We start from the raw sequence: 20223 nt of genomic DNA on the forward strand, positions 1-20223 counted from the left end.
CTGCTGCAGCGGGCATGGGGGGTGTTCAGTTGATTATAGAAGATGTTCACCACCTTGTGGAATCTGTTCTCCGATGTCTGAAAGCCGTGATCGCCCAGATAGATAGTCCAACCGATAACTAGGTGTTCCTAATGCAATGATTGGTTAGTGTACGATAACCATATAACAGCTAGATACATAACGTAATGGAATAGTGCTATCCAATGTCTAAATAATACCGCTATACAATTAATATTAAGAATTATGGCGGTGATAAGTCTGGGGTACTGGGCTTTCTGTGGTGCCCCCTGCAGGAGGGGTAGTTAATGTGCTCAATGGGACTACATTAGTCACGCAATCCAAAGGCACAGGTCCCGGCTGGGTCACACTGCCAACATCCGCTTCTAGTGCAGAGCAGTGTGCATTGTTCTCTCTCCTTGACTCTTCCTCCTCCACAGATGCCACTAGGTGGCGCCAACGTCCAGCAAGTTCTCGCTAGTGATAATAACTGCAATCATTAGATTACAAACAATTAAACTAATTGCAGAGTGTAATTTAAAGCCAGTATTTTAAAGACTCTTCATTTTGAAGGGAATTATTACTGCTGTTGGTATTGTTACCTCCCTAATGAAGAAGCTTTATATATAGAAGTGCACATCTGTTGCTGTAACGTCCCAATGCACAGATGGGCTGGACCTGCGCTCCGCTTCGCACACAAACATCCAGAGAGAAATGTAGATATTGTTCCTGCTCTGCTCCCTTCCTTTCCAATCCTGTATTCCTTCGCTCAACCCTTTCAGTGCTGGAGGGGCAGACGCTAAACCCCTATGACTGTACACGATACTGACAGATGGCACCTGTATTGTCATTTATAACACTCCAACGTGTGCTATACTGTTATTTATATGGCGCTTACATACCGGGCTGCAGTGTCCCCACGGGGGTCACAGCCGGCATCAGATTGTGGTATGCAGGGTCCGTCCATAAATCCGTAATCTACTGAGTTGTGTTGAGCATAATTCAATGTATACAGATGTAGCAGAGGTCAATTTGTTACTTAAAGGGGAAAGGTGATAAAAGTCTGATCACTGGGGTCTCACGGCTGACGCATCAACCAATCCCAAGAATGATGGTCCTATGTTCTCCTGTCCTCCTCACTGTCGGATTACTGGATCCCCATAGTGAGGAAAAGATAGGGTTGTCGCTCACAAATACCACCAAAGGTTAAGAACTGGCATGGTTTGGGGTGTTGTTAGGGGCTTATCACAACATATGTTTTTATGTTATTCCAGTGGCCCCAGTACTAATAGTGCCCCCTTTCAATGGCACCAATAGTAATAGTGCCCCCTCTCAATACTCCCTATAGTAATAGTGCCTTCTCTCAGTGCTCCAATAGTAATAGTGCTCCCTTTAGTGGCTCCAGTACTAATAATGCCCCCCCTCAATGGCTCCAGTAGTAATAGTGCCCCCTCTTACTGTCACCAATAGTAATAGTGCCTTCTCTCGGTCCCCCAATAGTAATAGTGTTCCATTTAGTGGCTCTAGTACTAATAGTGCCCCCTCTCAATGGCTCCAGTAGTAATACTGCCCCTTCTCACTGTCCCCAATAGTAATAGTGCCTTCTCTCAGTGCCCCAATAGTAATAGTGCTCCATTTAGTGGCTCTAGTACTAATAGTGCCCCCTCTTAATGGTCCCAGTAGTAATACTGCCCCTTCTCACTGTCCCCAATAGTAATAGTGCCTTCTCTCAGTGCCCCAATAGTAATAGTGCTCCATTTAGTGGCTCTAGTACTAATAATGCCCCCTCTCAATAGTCCCAGTAGTAATAGTGCCCCCTCTCACTGTCCCCAATAGTAATAGTACCTTCTGGCCTAGATAGTGATAGTGCCTTTTTAGTGGCCACAGTAATAATAGTCCCCCCCCCCCTCCTTTTGGCCAAGCAGCAACAGTGTCATCAAGCACTATAATTCAGTGTGAAGCTCCGGTCGAGATGGGATGCCGCTGCAGCATGCAGAAGTTCCCAACTCCTCCCTCCAGCATCTGTGCTGCATACCGTACATGCAGCAATGCAGACACTGGGAGGAGAAGTCAGGATGGATCTTCTCTGAGCTGCAGCGGCGCCTTGTCCCAACCAGAGCTTCACAGTGAGCTACAGAGCTTGATAACAGGGTTGCTGCCCACCACATAATTATTTTTTAATGGCCATTAAAGGGGTTGTCTAGTTGTAGACTATTGATAGCCTATCCTTAGGAAGTAGAGAGCTCCATTCTTTCTGCAGTGGTTAGGCATGGTGTTACAGGCCATTAACTTCAATGGGAACTTTGGCTGCAATACCAAGCCTGGCCACTGCAGTGACAACAGAGCTGTCTGCTTCCTGCTGAAACCAGCTCTGTGCATGAAGCACATCGGCCTGGCAAACAGCTGATCAAAGCCGGTCCCGAGTGTCAGACACCCACTAATCTGCCATTGATTGCCTATTCTGCTGATATGCCATCAGTAGTTTACAATTGGACAACCCCTTTAAAGAAAATAGCATTTAATGGGTAATTCATTATACAGATCTTGAAAGCTTTGCATTTACAAATGCCTTTAAATATCTCATTTTAAGCATTGGATGTATCAGCTCACTCAGTATATTTCAGATGTAGTGGAGATGAGTTTGCAATTTTGGCACAACTCATGATGATGTGTTATTTCTGTGGTTTTTCATAAACAGCAGCTAATCTCATCACTTTATCTCAGTTTAGGAAAATTATCTCTATGCAGAAACCAAACTACTGCAGAGACTTAAAGGGGTAGTACTCCCACCGATCTGGAGAACGGAGGTCAAGACAGTCCCCACAAGGATAACGTGATGGACGCACATGCTTGTCGCCGTTCCATCGTTTTCACTAACAGCACCAGAGTATGAAGCTGTGAGAGCGGTGGCGCGTATACACGTCCTCCATTCCAGTTTTACGTGGACCATCAGCAACCCTGTTCTCTGGATCAGTGAGGGTTCCAGCAGTCAAACCTGCACAATCATGGTACATCCCCTTTAAGGCTGCTTTCTTACAAGCATAATACGGGCACGTTTTTGCGTCTGTATTACAGACAAGTGTCCCCCAGAATCCCCGGTAATCAGCAGATCGTCCAGCCCTCTATTAGCGCAGCAGGGCCGGACGTCATCATTGATGGGGTCAGAGGTCGAAGCATCAGAAGGCTACGCTGTCACAGAGGGTGGCCACCTCCGATCCCGATGACAACATTCAGACTCGCTGTTCTGACAGCGGGCAGGACCATCAGCTGATTATCGGGGATCCTGAATGGCGCGTCCCCAGCGATTCACTGTTGATGACCTCTCCTGTGGACACAGCGGGTCCAGAAAGTCTTCAGACCATTTCACTTTTTAAAAATATTTTATCATATTGTGGTCTTGTACAAATTAAGAAAAAAATCAGATTTTTCGACATTATTCTTCACTCATAATGTCCCTTAATGACAAAGTGAGAACAGAATGTTGGAAATCTTTGTACTTTTTTGAAAATGAAAAACTGCCACGGGTACTCAGTACTCAGTTGAAGCGCCTTGGGCAGTGATTCCAGCCTCCAGTCTTCTTGGGTATGATGCCACAAGGTTTGCAATCCTGGATTGGGCGATTTTCTACCATTCTTCTCTTCAGATCCTCTCAAGCTCTGTCTGGTTGGATGGGGGCCGTCTGTGGAGCCATTATCAGGTCTCTCCAGAGATTTTCAATTGGGTTCAAGTAAGAAATGGCTGGGCCACTCAAGGACATTCACAACGTTGTCCCTAAGCCCCTTTTGTGTTGTCTTGGCTGTAGGCTTAGGGTCAATGTCTTGTTGGAAGGTAAACCTTCTGCCCAGTCTGATGTCCCTTGTGCTCTGCATCAGGCCTTCATTAAGAACATCTCTGTACTTTCCTCCATTCAGCTTTCCATCAACCCTGACTGGTCTCCTGTCCCCCAGCATGATGCTGCCACCATTAAGCTGCACTGTAGGGATGGTATTGGGCAGGTGATGAGTGGCGCCTGGTTTCTTCCAGACATAACTCTTAGAATTGAGGCCAAAAAGTTCAATCTTGGTTTTACCAGACCAGAGAATCTTGTTTCCCGCAGCCTGAGAGTCCTTTGGGTGCTTTTTGGCAAATTCCTGGTGGCTTTCATGTTTTACTGAGGAGACTTCTTTCTGGCCCCTCTGCCATAAAGCCCGGATTGGCGCAGGGCTGCAGTGAGGGTTGACCTTTTGGAAGTTTCTCCCATCTGCCCATAGAATCTTTTGTAGCTCAGCCGGAATGACCATTGGGTTCTTGATCACCCCTCTTACCAAGGCCCTTCTACCTTGATGACTTAGTTTGGTGGGTCGGCAGCTCTAGGAAGAGTCCTGGTTGTGCCAGACTGATTCCTTTTAGGATTTATGGAGGCCGCTGTGCTCTTGGGAACTTTCAGTGCAGCAGAAATGTTTTTGTAGCCTTTTCTAGATCTATGCCTCCACACAATCTTGTCTCTGAGCTCTACAGGCAGTTCTTTCCTCCATATGGCTTGGTTTTGGCTCTGATATGCATTGTGAGCTGTAAGGCCTTATATAGACAGAGGTGTGTTTTTTAAAACTATGTCCAATCAATTGAATTTACCGCAGGTGACTCCAATTATGGTGTAGAAACATCTCCAAGATGATCCAAAGAAATTGGAGGCCTCAGAGCTAAATTTGAAATGTCATACCAAAGGGTGTGAATACTTATGTCCACGCAAAATGTTATTTCTCATTAGAAAAAGCAAAAACTACAAAGATTTCTAACATTCTGTTCTCACTTTTTCATCATGGGGTATTGTGTGCAGAATGATGGGGAAAAACCTGAAATAGTTTTTAAATATGTACAAGGCCACATCATAATCGAGTGTAAAAAAGTGAAAGGGTCTGAAGACTTTCTGGAGCCACTGTAGGTCATCAATAGAAGTTATCCAGGAAAACCCCTTTAATGTTACTGTGGCATGCATAGCAGAGCTGAATTGGGCGTTTCATTCTTATGGGCTGCAATCTGTGTATTGTATTTGCTAAGTGAGTTCTAAGACATGTGACAAACTCAGCTCTGCTATGCCTATTTTTCACAGGGCTGTTATTGGGAAATTGGAGAAGTGATGCAATTATCTCTGTATGCAAAAATGAAGCAACAGATTTCTCAATGGTGAGTAACAGTGATGAGTTAACAGAAGCCAAGAAGCAACCACAGAGGCAAGAAGCATATACTACAGCGGACTGGTATCTATTGGCATCCGTTTTGGGGACAAAATCCATATTTTTGACATTTTTGTAGCTGTAAATTAATCGCATAATTAATTCCTATTTACATGATGAATTGTCTCTTTTGGAGTCTGTGGACATTTTTCTCGTTACTTGATAAACTTGACAACCGGTGAGAAAAGTCGCAAATGTTACGGCTAAAATCTGGCACCAAAAGTAACATAAATTGCAAAACAAATGCAGGTCAAATCACTTGTTCTTTATTTTTAATGGTAACAATACATTTTAGTTTTATGAAAACATTCCCTGGGGGTGGCCATATTGGATTTACACATTGCCTTACTATATTCTCTGTATAGACAGTACAGCAGGCATTGTGTGCTTTGTGCTACCTGAGAAGTGTCAAAGATTATTACAGTCTCCAGGTGGTGATGTAGGAGCTGTATACAGAGCCCATATCTGTATGTACTGTATAGTGTTACTATCCAGCCTTATCCAGTCTTCCAGTAGTACGATAGCTGTCATTATCTCACCTGCTCTGTAACAATGATGAGATGACTCTGCTGATTATATCCCAGTCTATATAGCAAAGCTGACAAATAAGCTACAAAAAGCAGGAAATGATGGAGTAATAGGGAAGCTACATACAGAGCCCTGTCTGTATATACTGTATAGTATTACTATGCTTCCTTATTCAATCCTCTAGCAGTACAATAACTAGTATAGTACCTCATCTATGATAATAAGATAACTCTGCTTATCATGTCCCAGTCTATACAGAAAAGCTGATGAGTGAAATCAAGAAGTAGTAGCCTATTGTGTGAAACTGGAATATTTCAATATACTTTTGAATGTGTGTGTGTAATATATATATATATTTGACTACTATGGGGCATATATATCATGTTTTGTACATCCGTTCTCTGGTGTAGAAAATTGCAACTTTTTGAAGTTCTCTGGCACTTTTCAACGAGTAGGCACGGCTCAGTATCAGGGGCACGTTGGCATGTGGACCATCACATTTACTCTGTAACAATGATGAGATGACTCTGCTGATTATATCCCAGTCTATATAGCAAAGCTGACAAATAAGCTACAAAAAGCAGGAAATGATGGAGTAATAGGGAAGGTACATACAGAGCCCTGTCTGTATATACTGTATAGTATTACTATGCTTCCTTATTCAATCCTCTAGCAGTACAATAGCTAGTACAGTACCTCATCTATGATAATAAGATGACTCTGCTTATCATGTCCCAGTCTATACAGAAAAGCTGATGAGTGAAAACAAGAAGTAGTAGCCTATTGTGTGAAACTGGAATATTTCAATATACTTTTGAATGTGTGTGTGTGTGTGTAATATATATATATTTGAATACTATGGGGCATATATATCGTGTTTTGTACATCCGTTCTTTGGTGTAGCAAATTGCAACTTTTTGAAGTTCTCTGGCACTTTTCAGCGAGTAGGCAGGGCTCAGTATCAGGGGCACGTTGGCATGTGGACCATCACATTTACTATGATTTACGCCATAAACTGGCCTTATTTATAGTCGGGACCTACTCCAGCTCACAAATGTTGTTGGTTTCGGTCTGGCGCATGGAGATGCCGCCAGAGGCTCGTGCCTCTTAGTACATTTGTGGCACTGACTCGGCACCTAGTTTACTTAGACCGTGGTACGCCAGTCTACGTAAATATCCTTCTGTGATAATGGCTGCCTACTTCCTATTGTTCTGTGGGATTATTTCCTGAGTCGTTACACTACTATACAAGATATTTTGTTCGTATCCCGCTCCGGGATTTAACAGCTGGAATATCATCCTGCTGGGACTCTGCTACGTTCCACAAATGAATTCTCCCATTCCATCGACTGAACTACCTACTCAATAATGCCATTCAGGCGGCTGGCGATGTATGCGCACATATGCATGTATAAATAGGTACGCATTTATTAAAGCGCGTTTATAAGTTCATTTACAATTCATACATAAGGTTCCTTCCAAACTCAGATAAAATAGATGAATATCTCAGGGGGTCACATAGGAAACTAATGCGCTGGAGAAACAGCTGGTAGGAGTGAGAAAATGGAAAATCTATTGGAATATGCAGCTTGTCAATAAGAAGCCGTGACGGCATTATAGGGGGTATATAGGGACTGGCAATTAAACCATATTAACTGATCCCATTGTTGTTTAGAATCTAATTAGAATTTACATATATGGTAATGAGGGAAGGAGTACACCTCATTCTAAATTAAATATGCATATCTGTCACCTTCACGTTCTGCCTGGGGTAGGGGGCATAAACTTTTTCTTCAGCAAGTATTTTCCTCAAGGGGTATCCATGTGCCCCTCCATCCTGTTCCCATGTACACTTTCCAATGCAGGAAATTTTGCCCATCTCACTATGCTGTACACTGCAGCCCAACTCTACAGGAAAGCGCTGATTGGATACATTTGGCTCCTGTAAATAAAATGTTTACCGCTCTGTGAAGCGCTGATTCTTCACTAGTGCATTGGCATAAACTGTATAAATGACTCCCCCTCTCAATGGTGCCCTTTGCAGCCGCCTACTCTGCTAGCCCTAATCCCAGTTCACTTCCGCTTTGTTATATTAGGCCCTGGATTAAAAGGGATAGTTCAACCAAAGACATGTATGGATTTACTGTATTGTGCAAAGGTTTTAGGCAGGTGTGCAAAAAAAAAAAAATGCTGTAAAGTAAGAAAGCTTTCAAAAATAGACGTGTTAATAGTTTTTGGCCAATTAACAAACTGCAAAGTGAACGAGCAGAAGAGAAATGTTAATCTTGGTACACTTGCACATAGTTTTTGAAGGAACTCGGTAGGGAGGTTGTTCAAGACATCTTGAAGAACTAAGCACAGATCTTCTGTAGATGTCGGCTCGTTTACATCCTTCTGTCTCTTCATTTAATCCCAGACAGACTGGATGATGATGAGATCAGGGCTCTGTGGGGCTGTATCAGCACTTCCAGGACTCCTTGTTCTTCCTTACACTGAAGATAGGTGTTAATTACCCTGGCTGTATGTTTGGGGTTGTTGTGCTGCTGCAGAATACATTTGGAGCCAATCAGATGCCTTCTGTTTTTGAAAAAACATTCTTACTTTGCAGCATTTTTTCCACATCTGCCTAAAACTTTTGCACAGTTCTGTATATCTTTGGATGTTTCCAGAACAGTTTTCTGGAGAGGCTCCTGCATGTGTGTGGTCGGCTATCTCCGGCTTCTCCTCCTAATTGCACCTGCATTTTTCCCAGTGAAGTGAAAAATTATGTTTTTGCTCAGCATATACTTTCAACCAAAAACAGGCCATGTTAAGATATTATTATTAGGCCATGTTAACATATGGCAGGATTGCTGTGGCCCTACGCAGAATCCATAGTGGTAATCAACGGCAATTTTACAGTACGCTACATCTGGATGGAGATTTCAGAATCAGCTAGAGTTCGAGGTAAATTTTCAAATTGGCAGTCTCCTCTTTCTTGGGCAAATGTGGTGGATTTTCACAGCAGATTTCATCGTTTGCCATCAAAATCTGCAGCAAAATTGGCAGCAGATAAGTCTGCTATGTGTGAAGTTATTTCAGGGCCAGGATCACCTGACAGTAAGTTTTCATTTTCTCTGCAGCACCTCTAGAGGAGAACTGAAGCATTATCACAACCGGGTCCTCCAATGCAAGAGGCACTTTTTATAGCCACCCTCCACTAAGACTTAAACCACATGACCATGTAATAACTCATCTGTGTTGTATCTGTAAAAAACAGGTCATTTTCATCCAAGTGCCGTCCCTTTTGCCATCCGTATGCCGTCTCTGCATCCACTTTAATTCTCGTGGATCATCCATTTTTCAAAACAGACCCGTTTTCTTTTTTTCACTAGAGGGTTAATGGGGTTGTCTGACTTAAAGATTTAAAAAATACACTAGCCATGCACTAAAATAACCGCAGGATGTGAGCACTGTTGCCAGGAAAGCTGGCGGTGACACTGCTTTCTCTGATTGGCTGCAGCGTTCACCTGACTTCCGCTGTCAGCAGGGACTGCCTGATCGCTGCGGGATCTTCTGCACCTTTTTACTGGGGGTACTATGTTTTTTTTTGTTATTTTAGTACATGGCCATACGTTTACTTTTTTTTTTTTTAAGTCAGATAACCCCTTTAATAAAACGCCCCCCCCCCCCCCCTCCAACTTCTGTCAACTCCAAATTCCCTAATAGGGTTCATGGAAATGGGTTTTCTAAACTTGACAACCCCTTTAAAAAGGCTTTCAGTCTCTTTAACACAACTTATTCTAGAAGGCTTTCCTCCGTTTCATGAAATTCCTTTTGGAAATACGATTGCCGCGCTAAGTAGTTTCAGGAACAATTAGAGTAGTGGAGAAAAATGTTAATTCCTCTGTGTCGTCAGCTGCTTCGGCTTCAAACACCTTTTAAATAAATGCTTCCTGTCACTTATTCTGTGAGAAATGAATCTTTTATGCCCCTCTGGGCTCCATGAAATCCCAGCAACTGAATGATGACAATTGATCATTTTATTTAATGTTTATTTCACGTTTCTAATTGTTTTCAAAGCGCAATTTCACTGAAACCGACATGTCAGCCTCTTCAGCTCATAAATCTTTGGCATTTTGCTTCATCAATTAAATACAAAAAAATACTTCAGATTTATTTCATTTACCAAAATCTTTTTATAGTTAATATATAAATAATTAAACTATACAAATATATAAAAAAAAGGAAGAAAAAAATGTATATTATTTAAAAAACAGTTTTAAAAAAACGCTCCTCCAACGCGGCAGAATATGTCGATGACACCGAAATTAATTAATATTCATATTTATTTTTTAATGCGTAAAAAAGTTGCAAAAAGTAATACAATTCTACAAAATGAAACGTAAAACCTAAAATCTCACCCAAACGATATCTCTTATCATTCCTGATTAAAATATGACATAATTAATCATAATAGTGTAAAGCGTAAGTAATAATTATAGAAATGATGATTAATAATGGGGATGATCAAAAATGGTGCCCTTTTGTAGTTTTACGCCAGCTTTGCCACAGTGTCTGGGGCTTAGGCTGGATTCACATGAACGTATATCGGTTGGGTTTTCACGCCGAGCCCATATACGTCGTCTCTCTCTCTGCAGGGGGAGGAGGCTGGAAGAGCCAAGAGCAGTGCTCTGAGCTCCCGCACCCTCTCTGCCTCCTCTCCGCCCCTCTGCACTATTTGCAATGGGGAGAGGCGGGACGGTGGCGGGGCTAATTCTCGAAATGTAGCCCTGCCCGCGTCCCACTTCCTTTAATTGCAAATAGTGCAGAGGGGGGCGGAGAGGGGGTGGAGAGGAGGCAGAGAGGGGGTGGGAGCTCAGTTCCTGCTCCTGGCTCTTCCATCCCCTCCCCCCTGCAGATGAGGACGATGTATATCGGCTCGGTGTGAAAACCCAACCGATATACGTTCTTGTGAATCCAGCCTTAGGCAAAGGGGGCGCTTCCAGCTGTGGCCTGTTAGATTTACTTTAATTTATGCCAGAATCTGGCGTAAATTTCACAGTCCGTCGCATGGACTGACCGAACATGCAACAAATTTATTGAGAGCCGCGCGCTTCTTAATAAATTTGTCGCACTTCACTCCAGCGCACAGTTTACTTAGACTGGAGTTTTATACGCTGTTCTATGCAAAGTTTTCTGTAAACACCAGGCAATATAAAAATGTGCCACGTTTATCACAGTGGCTCATGGTGGAGGGTAAATTTGGCACATCTTACACTTTTGTCTAACCATATACCACCAATTGGTTGGCTTCGTTTGTGCCAAAAGTTTGCACAAAAATGTTGGCAACCATTGTCATATTTAAGTCAAGTTTCTTTCATGCTAAGGCTTCATTCACACGGGCGCAACGATTTTCGGCCAAACCTCTCGCAGCGCAGCCACAAATAGCGCGAACGAGAGGCAGCAGTGATGAAGTCACGGCTGCAACTCCCGTTTTAACGCTCATTCAGACGGCTGAGGCTGTGGCGCATATACACCTCAGTCCTGGGATACTGTTGGCCAAAGGGGGGAGTTTAGCTGAACTAGTCCTTCCCTGCCGGCAAGGGGGAGGGGGCAGGACTTTAGCACACTAGCTCTGGCCCTCTCCCGCTCCCTCCCATTACAGATAGGCGGCAAAGGGCGGAGAGGGGGAGAGAAGGGGGAGGGAGCTTAGCAGTCATGCTGCTAAACTCCCTCCCACCTCCCTTCTCCGGCAGCTGTCATAGGCTCCCGTAGGAGTCTATGACAGCACCTGCCGTATTCTGTTCGTAGATAGTTCCAGAACTATCTTTTCTGGTCGGCGTAAAAACGTCCACCGGAATGTGCGCTGTATGCGCTATCTTTGCTGGCCGGACGTTTTTATGCATTGGGAATAACTCAATTGAAGAATTGGAAACCAAGGCATCAGACGGGTATCGTATATCATCTGGCAAGGAAAGCGCGACCGATATACGCTGATGTGAAAAAGCCTAAGTTATGTAAAAGGTAAAAAACTGGGGCCCCAGATGTAGCCCTCGGATTTAGTCTGGTTTAGAGGCACGGCGGATCCACATCCATTGACATCTAAGCTAGTTTAGTCATTAATAACGACATCATTGCATAATTACGGTATATGGGTCCTACTGTATATAGATTCGATTTGTAAACAGGTTGATGGCTTAAGGTTGGAGCAGGAACGTGTACCTAGAATTTAATTTCATTGTATCTAAATAGGCCCAGGATTGCGTTTTATATGGTTCTAAGCTCTGTAGGGTTCTGAAGATTACCTGCTACCTTTTACACTAACATGGAAATATGTGATAATCTTTCTTCCTGCAGTCACCACTAGGGGGAGCTCAGGGCATAGTGATTTATACAGCTCCCATTGAACTCTGTATTAAAGGTGACCTGACATGTTGTAAAGGCTGTGGGGCTGGCTGTATAGTTCTGCTGCTGCCACTCTCTGACTCTATTGCTGCTTCTCCCCATACTCACTTCCATTCTCTTGTATAGGCTCTTCTTAGATCCAGCTCCCAGTGTTGTGAATGAATGTGCCAAGTGAATGGTCCCCACCACCCGCTGGCATGGGCTGGGTTATTGTATGTATCTCTGGCCAGCAATACAGAAGCCAAGTCATGTTAACTTTCTCTACTGACACTTGTCTACTGCTATACCTGATGGTTGCAGTGTAACCACATGTGAAAGCGGAATGAAAACCACCCAATATTCAATGCTGTATAGCCACCACATCACATTATGCAGAATATCATCAGCATGTCTTACTAGGTGTCAAGTTATCAGCCATTTATAAGTGAATCAGTCAATGAACGCAGACAGTATAAAGCTGTGCCTCAGGCAACATGGTGCAAGAGATATGAAATGTTTATATTCTGTTTTGACACCTTTCTTATCTAGTGTTGTATCAGGTCTTGAGGATATGATAGGTAGATGGATGAATGGATGGACAGATATGAGAGCGAGAGAGAGATAGATAGATATGAGATAGATAAATAGATATGAGACGAATAGATAGATAGATAGATAGATAGATAGATAGATAGATAGATAGATGTGAGATAGATAGATAGATAGACAGATAGAGATAGATATGAGAGATAGATGGATAGATAGATAGATAGATATGAGAGATAGATAGATAGATAGATATGAGAGAGATAAATAGATATGAGACGAATAGATAGATAGATAGATAGATAGATGTGAGATACATAGATAGATAGATAGATAGAGATAGATATGAGAGATAGATAGACAGATAGAGACAGATATCAGAGATAGATAGATAGATAGATATGAGATATATATATATATATATATATATATATATATATGAGAGAGATGATAGATAGATAGATAGATAGATAGATAGATAGCTGTAGATAGATAAATATATATGAGATTAATAGAGATGAGATAGATCGATATGATATAGGTAGGTAGATCGATCGATAGATAGATAGATAGATATGAGATAGATAGATATGAGATACATAGATATATATGAGAGATAGATAGATATGAGATAGATAGATATGAGATAGCTAGATATGGGATAGATAGATATGAGACGGATAGATAGATAGATAGATAGGAGATAGATAGATATAAGATAGATGGATGATAGATAGATAGATAGATAGATAGATAGATAGATAGATAGATAGATAGATAGATAGATAGATAGATATGGGATAGATAGATAAGAGATAGATAGATAGATAGATAAGAGATAGATAGATAGATAGATAGATAGACAGATAGATAGAATGTAGATAGATATGAGATAGATAGATAGAATGTAGATAGAGATAACAGCGAAATAAATCTATAAAGAGATATCAGATAGATAATAGCGAAATAGATATGTGCTTGATAAATAGTTATGAGATAGACAGAAAGATCATAGTGAAGGAAATAGATGGATATGATAGAAAAATAGAGAAAGAAATCAATACATAGATATGAGATAGGCAGATGTGAAATAAGCAGATAGATTGGTAATAGCGAAAGAAACAGATATGACCTAGATGAAAAGTTCTGAGCTAGATATAAGATAGATGATATAGCCAGCTAGATATTGGGGAGATCATTAGCCTTCACATTTACATCCCCCTAAGTGGGCCGAGCTGTTCCTCATTGCTGGTCATATCACACCTATTTTGTATACTGAGGTTCACGCAGCTGTAATTTCCGCTATCAAGTCAGCGAATATGAGCAGGTCTGTATCCCACAGTGGAAAATATCTGGCACTGCCGACAGAACATGTGCTGGGGGACTGATTCGCACATTATTAGGAGCGGCCACACCTTGCAGCTAAGTTTCCATTTCACTGGGAGGGTCAGATATAAAGAAACTGGACCTTCTAGTTAAAGTTTTATTTTTTACTTTTAGTTTTTTTTCCACATTTCTGCAAATATGAAAATATGTAATTTCAGAATCATTAAAGGGAACCTGTCAAAAGTTGCCGGCAGCATAAACCAACTAAGTGGAAAACATCCCACATCTGTATCTGTTATTTTGCAATATTTCTTCCTATCCTATGGAAGCAGCTTTTAACCCTTTCCAATCCAATTTGCATCCTGGTTTTACTAGGGGGCTTACTCTTTTTCTGCCGTTATAAAATAGCGCTATCTGCTTGCTAAAGCCAGTACTGCATGTGGTGACAAGTTGGATAGGCTGCGACAGGAGAGAGGCTGGCAATATACAGTAAGAGAACCCCGACGGACGTCTTCCAACATCAGAGCTGTACAGCCTTAAATCATAATGTCTTCAGACGTCAGACAGTGGATTGGAAAGGGTTAATATGTGCCCACGCCGTATGCTAATGCATTCCCAATAGAGATGATCCAGTATACTCGCCAAGGCACATTACTCAAGCAAGTAGTGCCTTAGACGAGTATCTCCCCGCTCGTCTCTAAAAATTCGGGTGCTGGTGGGGGGCGGGGAGCGGCAGGGGAGAGCTGGGAGGAACGGAGGGGAGATCTCTTTCTCCTCCCAGCTTCCCCCTGCTCTCCGCCGCAACTCACCTGTCACCGGCGCCTGCCCTTGAATCTTTAGAGACGAGCAGGGAGATACTCGGCTAAGGCACCACTCGCTCGAGTAATGTGCCTTAGCGAGTATACTTGCTCATCTCTAATTCCCAACAGTCCGGTGGGTGGGGTATGACCAGTTCTGCCATCCTGCCCCTCTGTTGATAATGGACGTGGATGACTTCCCCTATGCCATCCACAGTCCCATTCAGATATGGAATATGTGCCATACAACCAAGAATAGTTTAGATATGTGGGCGCAATTGTCTGGCTCTTCTGTGTATGCGCCGGTCCCTGGTTATACGCCAAATGTGTGAGGTTTGAACAGGAATATGGATGACGTAGGGGGCATCATCCACATCAATCATCGGTAGAGGGGCAGGATAACAGAGGACACTGCAGTCAGCAGGAAGAGTCCGTGCCCGCCCACCGGACTGTTAGGGTTGCATTTGCATACGGTGTGAGAATTATTAAAAGCTATTATCAATAGGTAGGAAGAAATAATGCAATATAACAGATGCGGATGTGGGATGGTTTCCACCTCATTGATATCTACATAGGGACAGCAGGGGCTACATGGCCCATGGCCACACAAACCATCCACAAAACCTGCATCAGGTAGGACTACCACTACATTCATGCACAGACTGCCATCTCCTGTATGTCCTAATTGCACACGCTCTCACACACCTCATTCCCCCACCCTTTTCCCACTTCCATCCTACTGTGGTACTCACTGTACTTTCAGGGATGTAGAAAAATATAAAATAATATAAAAATGGCCAAAAAAAGTTAAAAAAAAACAAAAAAAACTATTTTGCGCACTTTCCCGTTACAAAAAGTATGTATCACCGCATCAGTAATGACCTGTACACTAAATTGAACATTTATCCTGCACGAAAAAAACATTGTAAAAAACAGGAAAAAAAAAACCAGAATGATTTTTTTGTTCATTTTGCCTCCGAAAATGCAATAAAATGATCAAAACAGTCATATGTATCCCAAAATACTACCATAACTACAGCTTGTCACGCAATGAGCAAGCCTTCAGACAGCTATGCCAATGAAAAAATAAAAAAGTTATGGGTTTTATAAAGTGTTGGATGAAAATCCCCAAAAATCCTCGTCCTTTAGTACCAAACTAGGATCTGTCCTAAGGGCTTATTCAGACGGGCGTATGTCAGAGCTTGGCTCCGCCCCTCCCATTGCAAACAGTGGCGAGGGATGGGAGCTCAGTGCACTAGCTCCTGCCCCGTCTTGCCGCCTCCCCTTGCAGAAAGGGGCAGCGTATATCGGCTGGGTGTGAAAATCCCACTGATATACGCCTGTCTGAATAAGCCCTAAGGGGTAAAACTGCTCTTGACACTGCTCCGTGCCACATCGACAGTTCCACCCGGCTTTGCCGCAACGGATTGGCCGCCCCGTGTGGACAAGTTTTTTGCAAAATCTTGTCCACATGGCTGGCTAATCCCAGGATTAGGAGCCGTGCTGCAAATCCGTTTTGCGTGAACCCAGCCTAAATGTCCTGTGCTCCTGAAGTGTGTATGGAGTGGACTCGGGGGCCGAGTTGGCTCCATGCCCCACGGCTATCAGCTGTTTCTCAATCAGTGATTAGAGCTAGCTCTGATTGTAACAGATGATTGCTTAGATGTTGTGGTCAAAGCTGATCGCCTGCCAAAACAGTCAGCGCAATAGGAGGGTGCTGATGGGCTAGCATAGCAGCCAAGCATAAATGCTTTTCAAGTTCTACCCGTGGCAGGGCTTAAAATGCAGCATCAAAAATCACTATATACTTCAATACTGCGATACTGCAGTGTATAGTATAAACAATCCCGTGATCGCAAGTTCAAGTTCCCTGTGGTGACTAAATAGGAGTGTAAAAAAATAAAAAATATTAAAAGTTAGAAAAAACTGCTTTTCCCATTTCGTCTCGTCCAAGTTTAATCCGTTTATCACATACATAAAAAAAAAGAAGTTGCGCAACTGATGTCAAGTAAGTCATAACCCACTAAAGTCAGTGGGTGTGTGAAAAAACCATCCATATCAGTGCATTCCACCTTTTCTCACACCCACTGACTTTAGACGGCTGTCACCGGGGCGTATTTGCACATGCGAAATTTAGACACGTACTACGCAGAGCCCATTGATTTTAATGTGTTTGTTCACATGCACAGATTTCTTTTGTTGATTTGTGCACCAAAAGCCCCCATAGAAGTCAATGTGGAGGCACAAATGTGCGCAAAATACACAAGGAGATGTTGAAATGCTGCATAATTGTGCAAGAAAAAAGCACATCTGAAAGTCGTTAGACTAATTAGTCTTTGCAATCGGTGCGTCTGTTTGTCGCGCGTAAATGAACATGCCTAAAAAAACAGTAAAATATGCCAATTCGTGTTTCATTCTGCAAATACGCAACACACACTAATATGCATACGCTCGTGCGAAGGCGGCCTTAATGGGTAATTGAAGTGTATGAAAAGGCACCAAAATAGGACCATCAGTCCGTGAAAAAAAATCGCACTGCATTCACTTTAATGGGTCCGAGTTCTGTCTGTTGCAAACTCAGAAGAAACTCAGATGCTAAACCTAGCCGTATGAATAAGCCCTTCGAGAGACTCTCACTCCATCCCGCAACAATGCAGTATATATAAGGGGCTCAGACATGCCCATTAATGATAGCAGTACGAACTCATTCCCACCAATTTGCTGTGGTTTCTATTGTTTCTATCTGAGGTTTTCTCGGCACGTTCTGCATCTGGGTGCAGCATCTGCACATAGCGGGACTGCACTGACTACATAGAGCAAGCAGAATCTTCCTCTGGCCCTTTAAGTGCTGGATTCACTACCGGCAAATGTGTTCACTTTGGGAATACGACTCCAGCAGAATCAGACGTGCAAGGATTATAAACTTCATAGATTAGAAATACGTTTACACAGAGGAGGCGGCCAAACAACTCATGGAGCAGCAGAATGTATTCGTCATTATCAACCAGTCCCGTCTAACATGAAGCCCTGATTCTAGGGGAAACCAGAAAATATACTCTTTGTCATAAACAATGGAGCCCTTAGAAGAAGTTGTCGTTTTGATGCAAAACCCGGCATACAGTTCCATCTCAGGCAGATATGTACATGATGAGAGTAGTGGCCCAGCACATCATTCTGGTCCCTCCATAAATGTCATACATGTTTGTTTCATGTAGATGAACTGTGCAAAACCTGTTTTGTCAATTCCAGGGTGTGTGTTGCACAGCTGCGGGGCTTGAGAGGTTAACTCTAATAAAATTGTAGTCTGCCTGTGAATATATCAGTCAGTCCTGTCATGTGGTATAAGTGAAGGTATAAATAGGAGTGATTGCGAGCGGGAAAGGTTCCGTCTTCTGGAGTTGAGAGTACTACCAAACACAGAGCCACATGAAAGCACCTTCAGCTTCCTTGAGGTGAAGATGGAAGAGGAGGAGAGATATGCCTTAGCGATTGCAGTTTGAATGAGAGCGGAGTGCGCCCAAGTACAAGAGAAAGCCTTCGTAAGTAATCACAAGCCCAGTGCAGAGGTACTAATACAAGTTTTTCAAGTTGTTCCTACGTGGCCATCTAAAGCCAGGATCACCGCGTAGAAGTACGCTACTTAAAGGGGTTGTCCCGCGAAAGCAAGTGGGGTTATACACTTCTGTATGGCCATATTAATGCACTTTGTAATGTACATTGTGCATTAATTATGAGCCATACAGAAGTTATCAGAAATTATTCACTTACCTGTTCCGTTGCTAGCGTCCTCGTCTCCATGGTTCCGTCTAATTTTCAGCGTCTAATCGCCGGATTAGACGCGCTTGCGCAGTCCGGTCTTCTTCTTTTCTCAATGGGGCCGCTCGTGCCGGAGAGCGGCTCCGTGTAGCTCCGCCCTGTCACGTGCTGATTCCAGCCAATCAGGAGGCTGGAATCGGCAATGGACCGCACAGAAGCCCTGCGGTCCACCGAGGGAGAAGATCCCGGCGGCCATCTTCAGCCGGTAAGTAAGAAGTCACCGGAGCGCGGGGATTCAGGTAAGCGCTGTGCGGATTTTTTTTTAGGTCCCTGCATCGGGTTTGTCTCGCGCCGAACGGGGGGGCTGTTGAAAAAAAAAAAAAACCATTTCGGCGCGGGACAACCCCTTTAAGGTTTCACGCCCACATGTCTGCAGTGAGGGGTATAAATTCTAAAAGCTAAATAATTGCTGCCAAAGTGTCTGTGGAGTGACCCTACGCCCTTCCTCCTCTGGAGTGCTCCCTTTCCAGGAGCGGTTCCTGACAGATAATGTGGACTGCAGGACCGGTGTCATCCTGAGTTTCCTCCCTGACCTTTGATATCTTCTTCTTTTACCTGCACTGTGACGATTGTATCTGAATTGTTGTGTAACAATTGTTTGCCAACGTTATTTCAAGTAAAGTTCATACTTGCCCCTAACCATTCCTGAGGACCCTAGCGGAAAGAAACCTGTTTCTGTGATTATTCTCTGTCGCATAGGAATGATGGCATCACCCGTGACAACTACTACCCCCATCATCCTGTTTATTGGCATTCCCTATCCTAGGAGTGTCAATGGTGGCCTATAGTATACTCTGGACTTGGCTGTGTGTTATCCCTCAGGGAAAAGGAGTCTGGTAAGTGCTGCCGTGACAAGCCATCACTTAACCCTCCCAGCTTCCCACGTTTGTCAAGTGTCCGGGGTACCCTTCTGGGGTGTTGCAGTAGGTTGATTAGATGAATGGTCTTGTCACCGTAGGCCCTAAATGTGGTTCCCCCCTTGGCCTATAAGATGCTCTCGGAGGCTTTGTTGTGTGTAGTGACCTCTTCTTCCGCTTGTGTAGAGCTGGTTGGCCACTAGACGCCTCTATCATGCCATCCAGGAGATTTGCCCCGTTACCAGAGCTTGGGAGGGTAGAAAGTCCACCCCCCACCTTCCATGATGGCACTGTCATCAATAGTCTTACCCAATGTTAGTGAGGAGTCATAAAATCTCATGTCTACATCAGGTTTCATGCAAATACAATCTCAGGTCATAAAACGTGGTATTATCAGATTTATTTTGCAAATTTGCAGGTGCATAAAACTGTATGTAAATATGCAAATTCCCCTCCACCCATAAGGGCAATCACCCGATAGTATATGCCGATCCACTGCGACTGAAAAATGGGATAATTGCAGGATGTAATATTAATGTGAAGCGTAAAAACTAGAAATAAAAGAGCAAAAAAGAAAAAATGATGGCATTGGTATAGATATAGAAGAACCCTTCCACCGGGTAATAGTGTGTGTAGAGAGGATGGGGAGGAACATATTGCTGGGATCCTTCTGCCATGGGCAAAGGGTTTGTGGACGTTAAAAAAACCTTGCCCCAGGGTAGGGAACGGCATAGAGATGGCCATATGAATGATGAACGTGACAGTCCTTTTAATCAC

Source organism: Eleutherodactylus coqui, chromosome 2 (genome assembly GCF_035609145.1).
Source record: "Eleutherodactylus coqui strain aEleCoq1 chromosome 2, aEleCoq1.hap1, whole genome shotgun sequence".
NCBI lineage: Eukaryota > Metazoa > Chordata > Amphibia > Anura > Eleutherodactylidae > Eleutherodactylus > Eleutherodactylus coqui.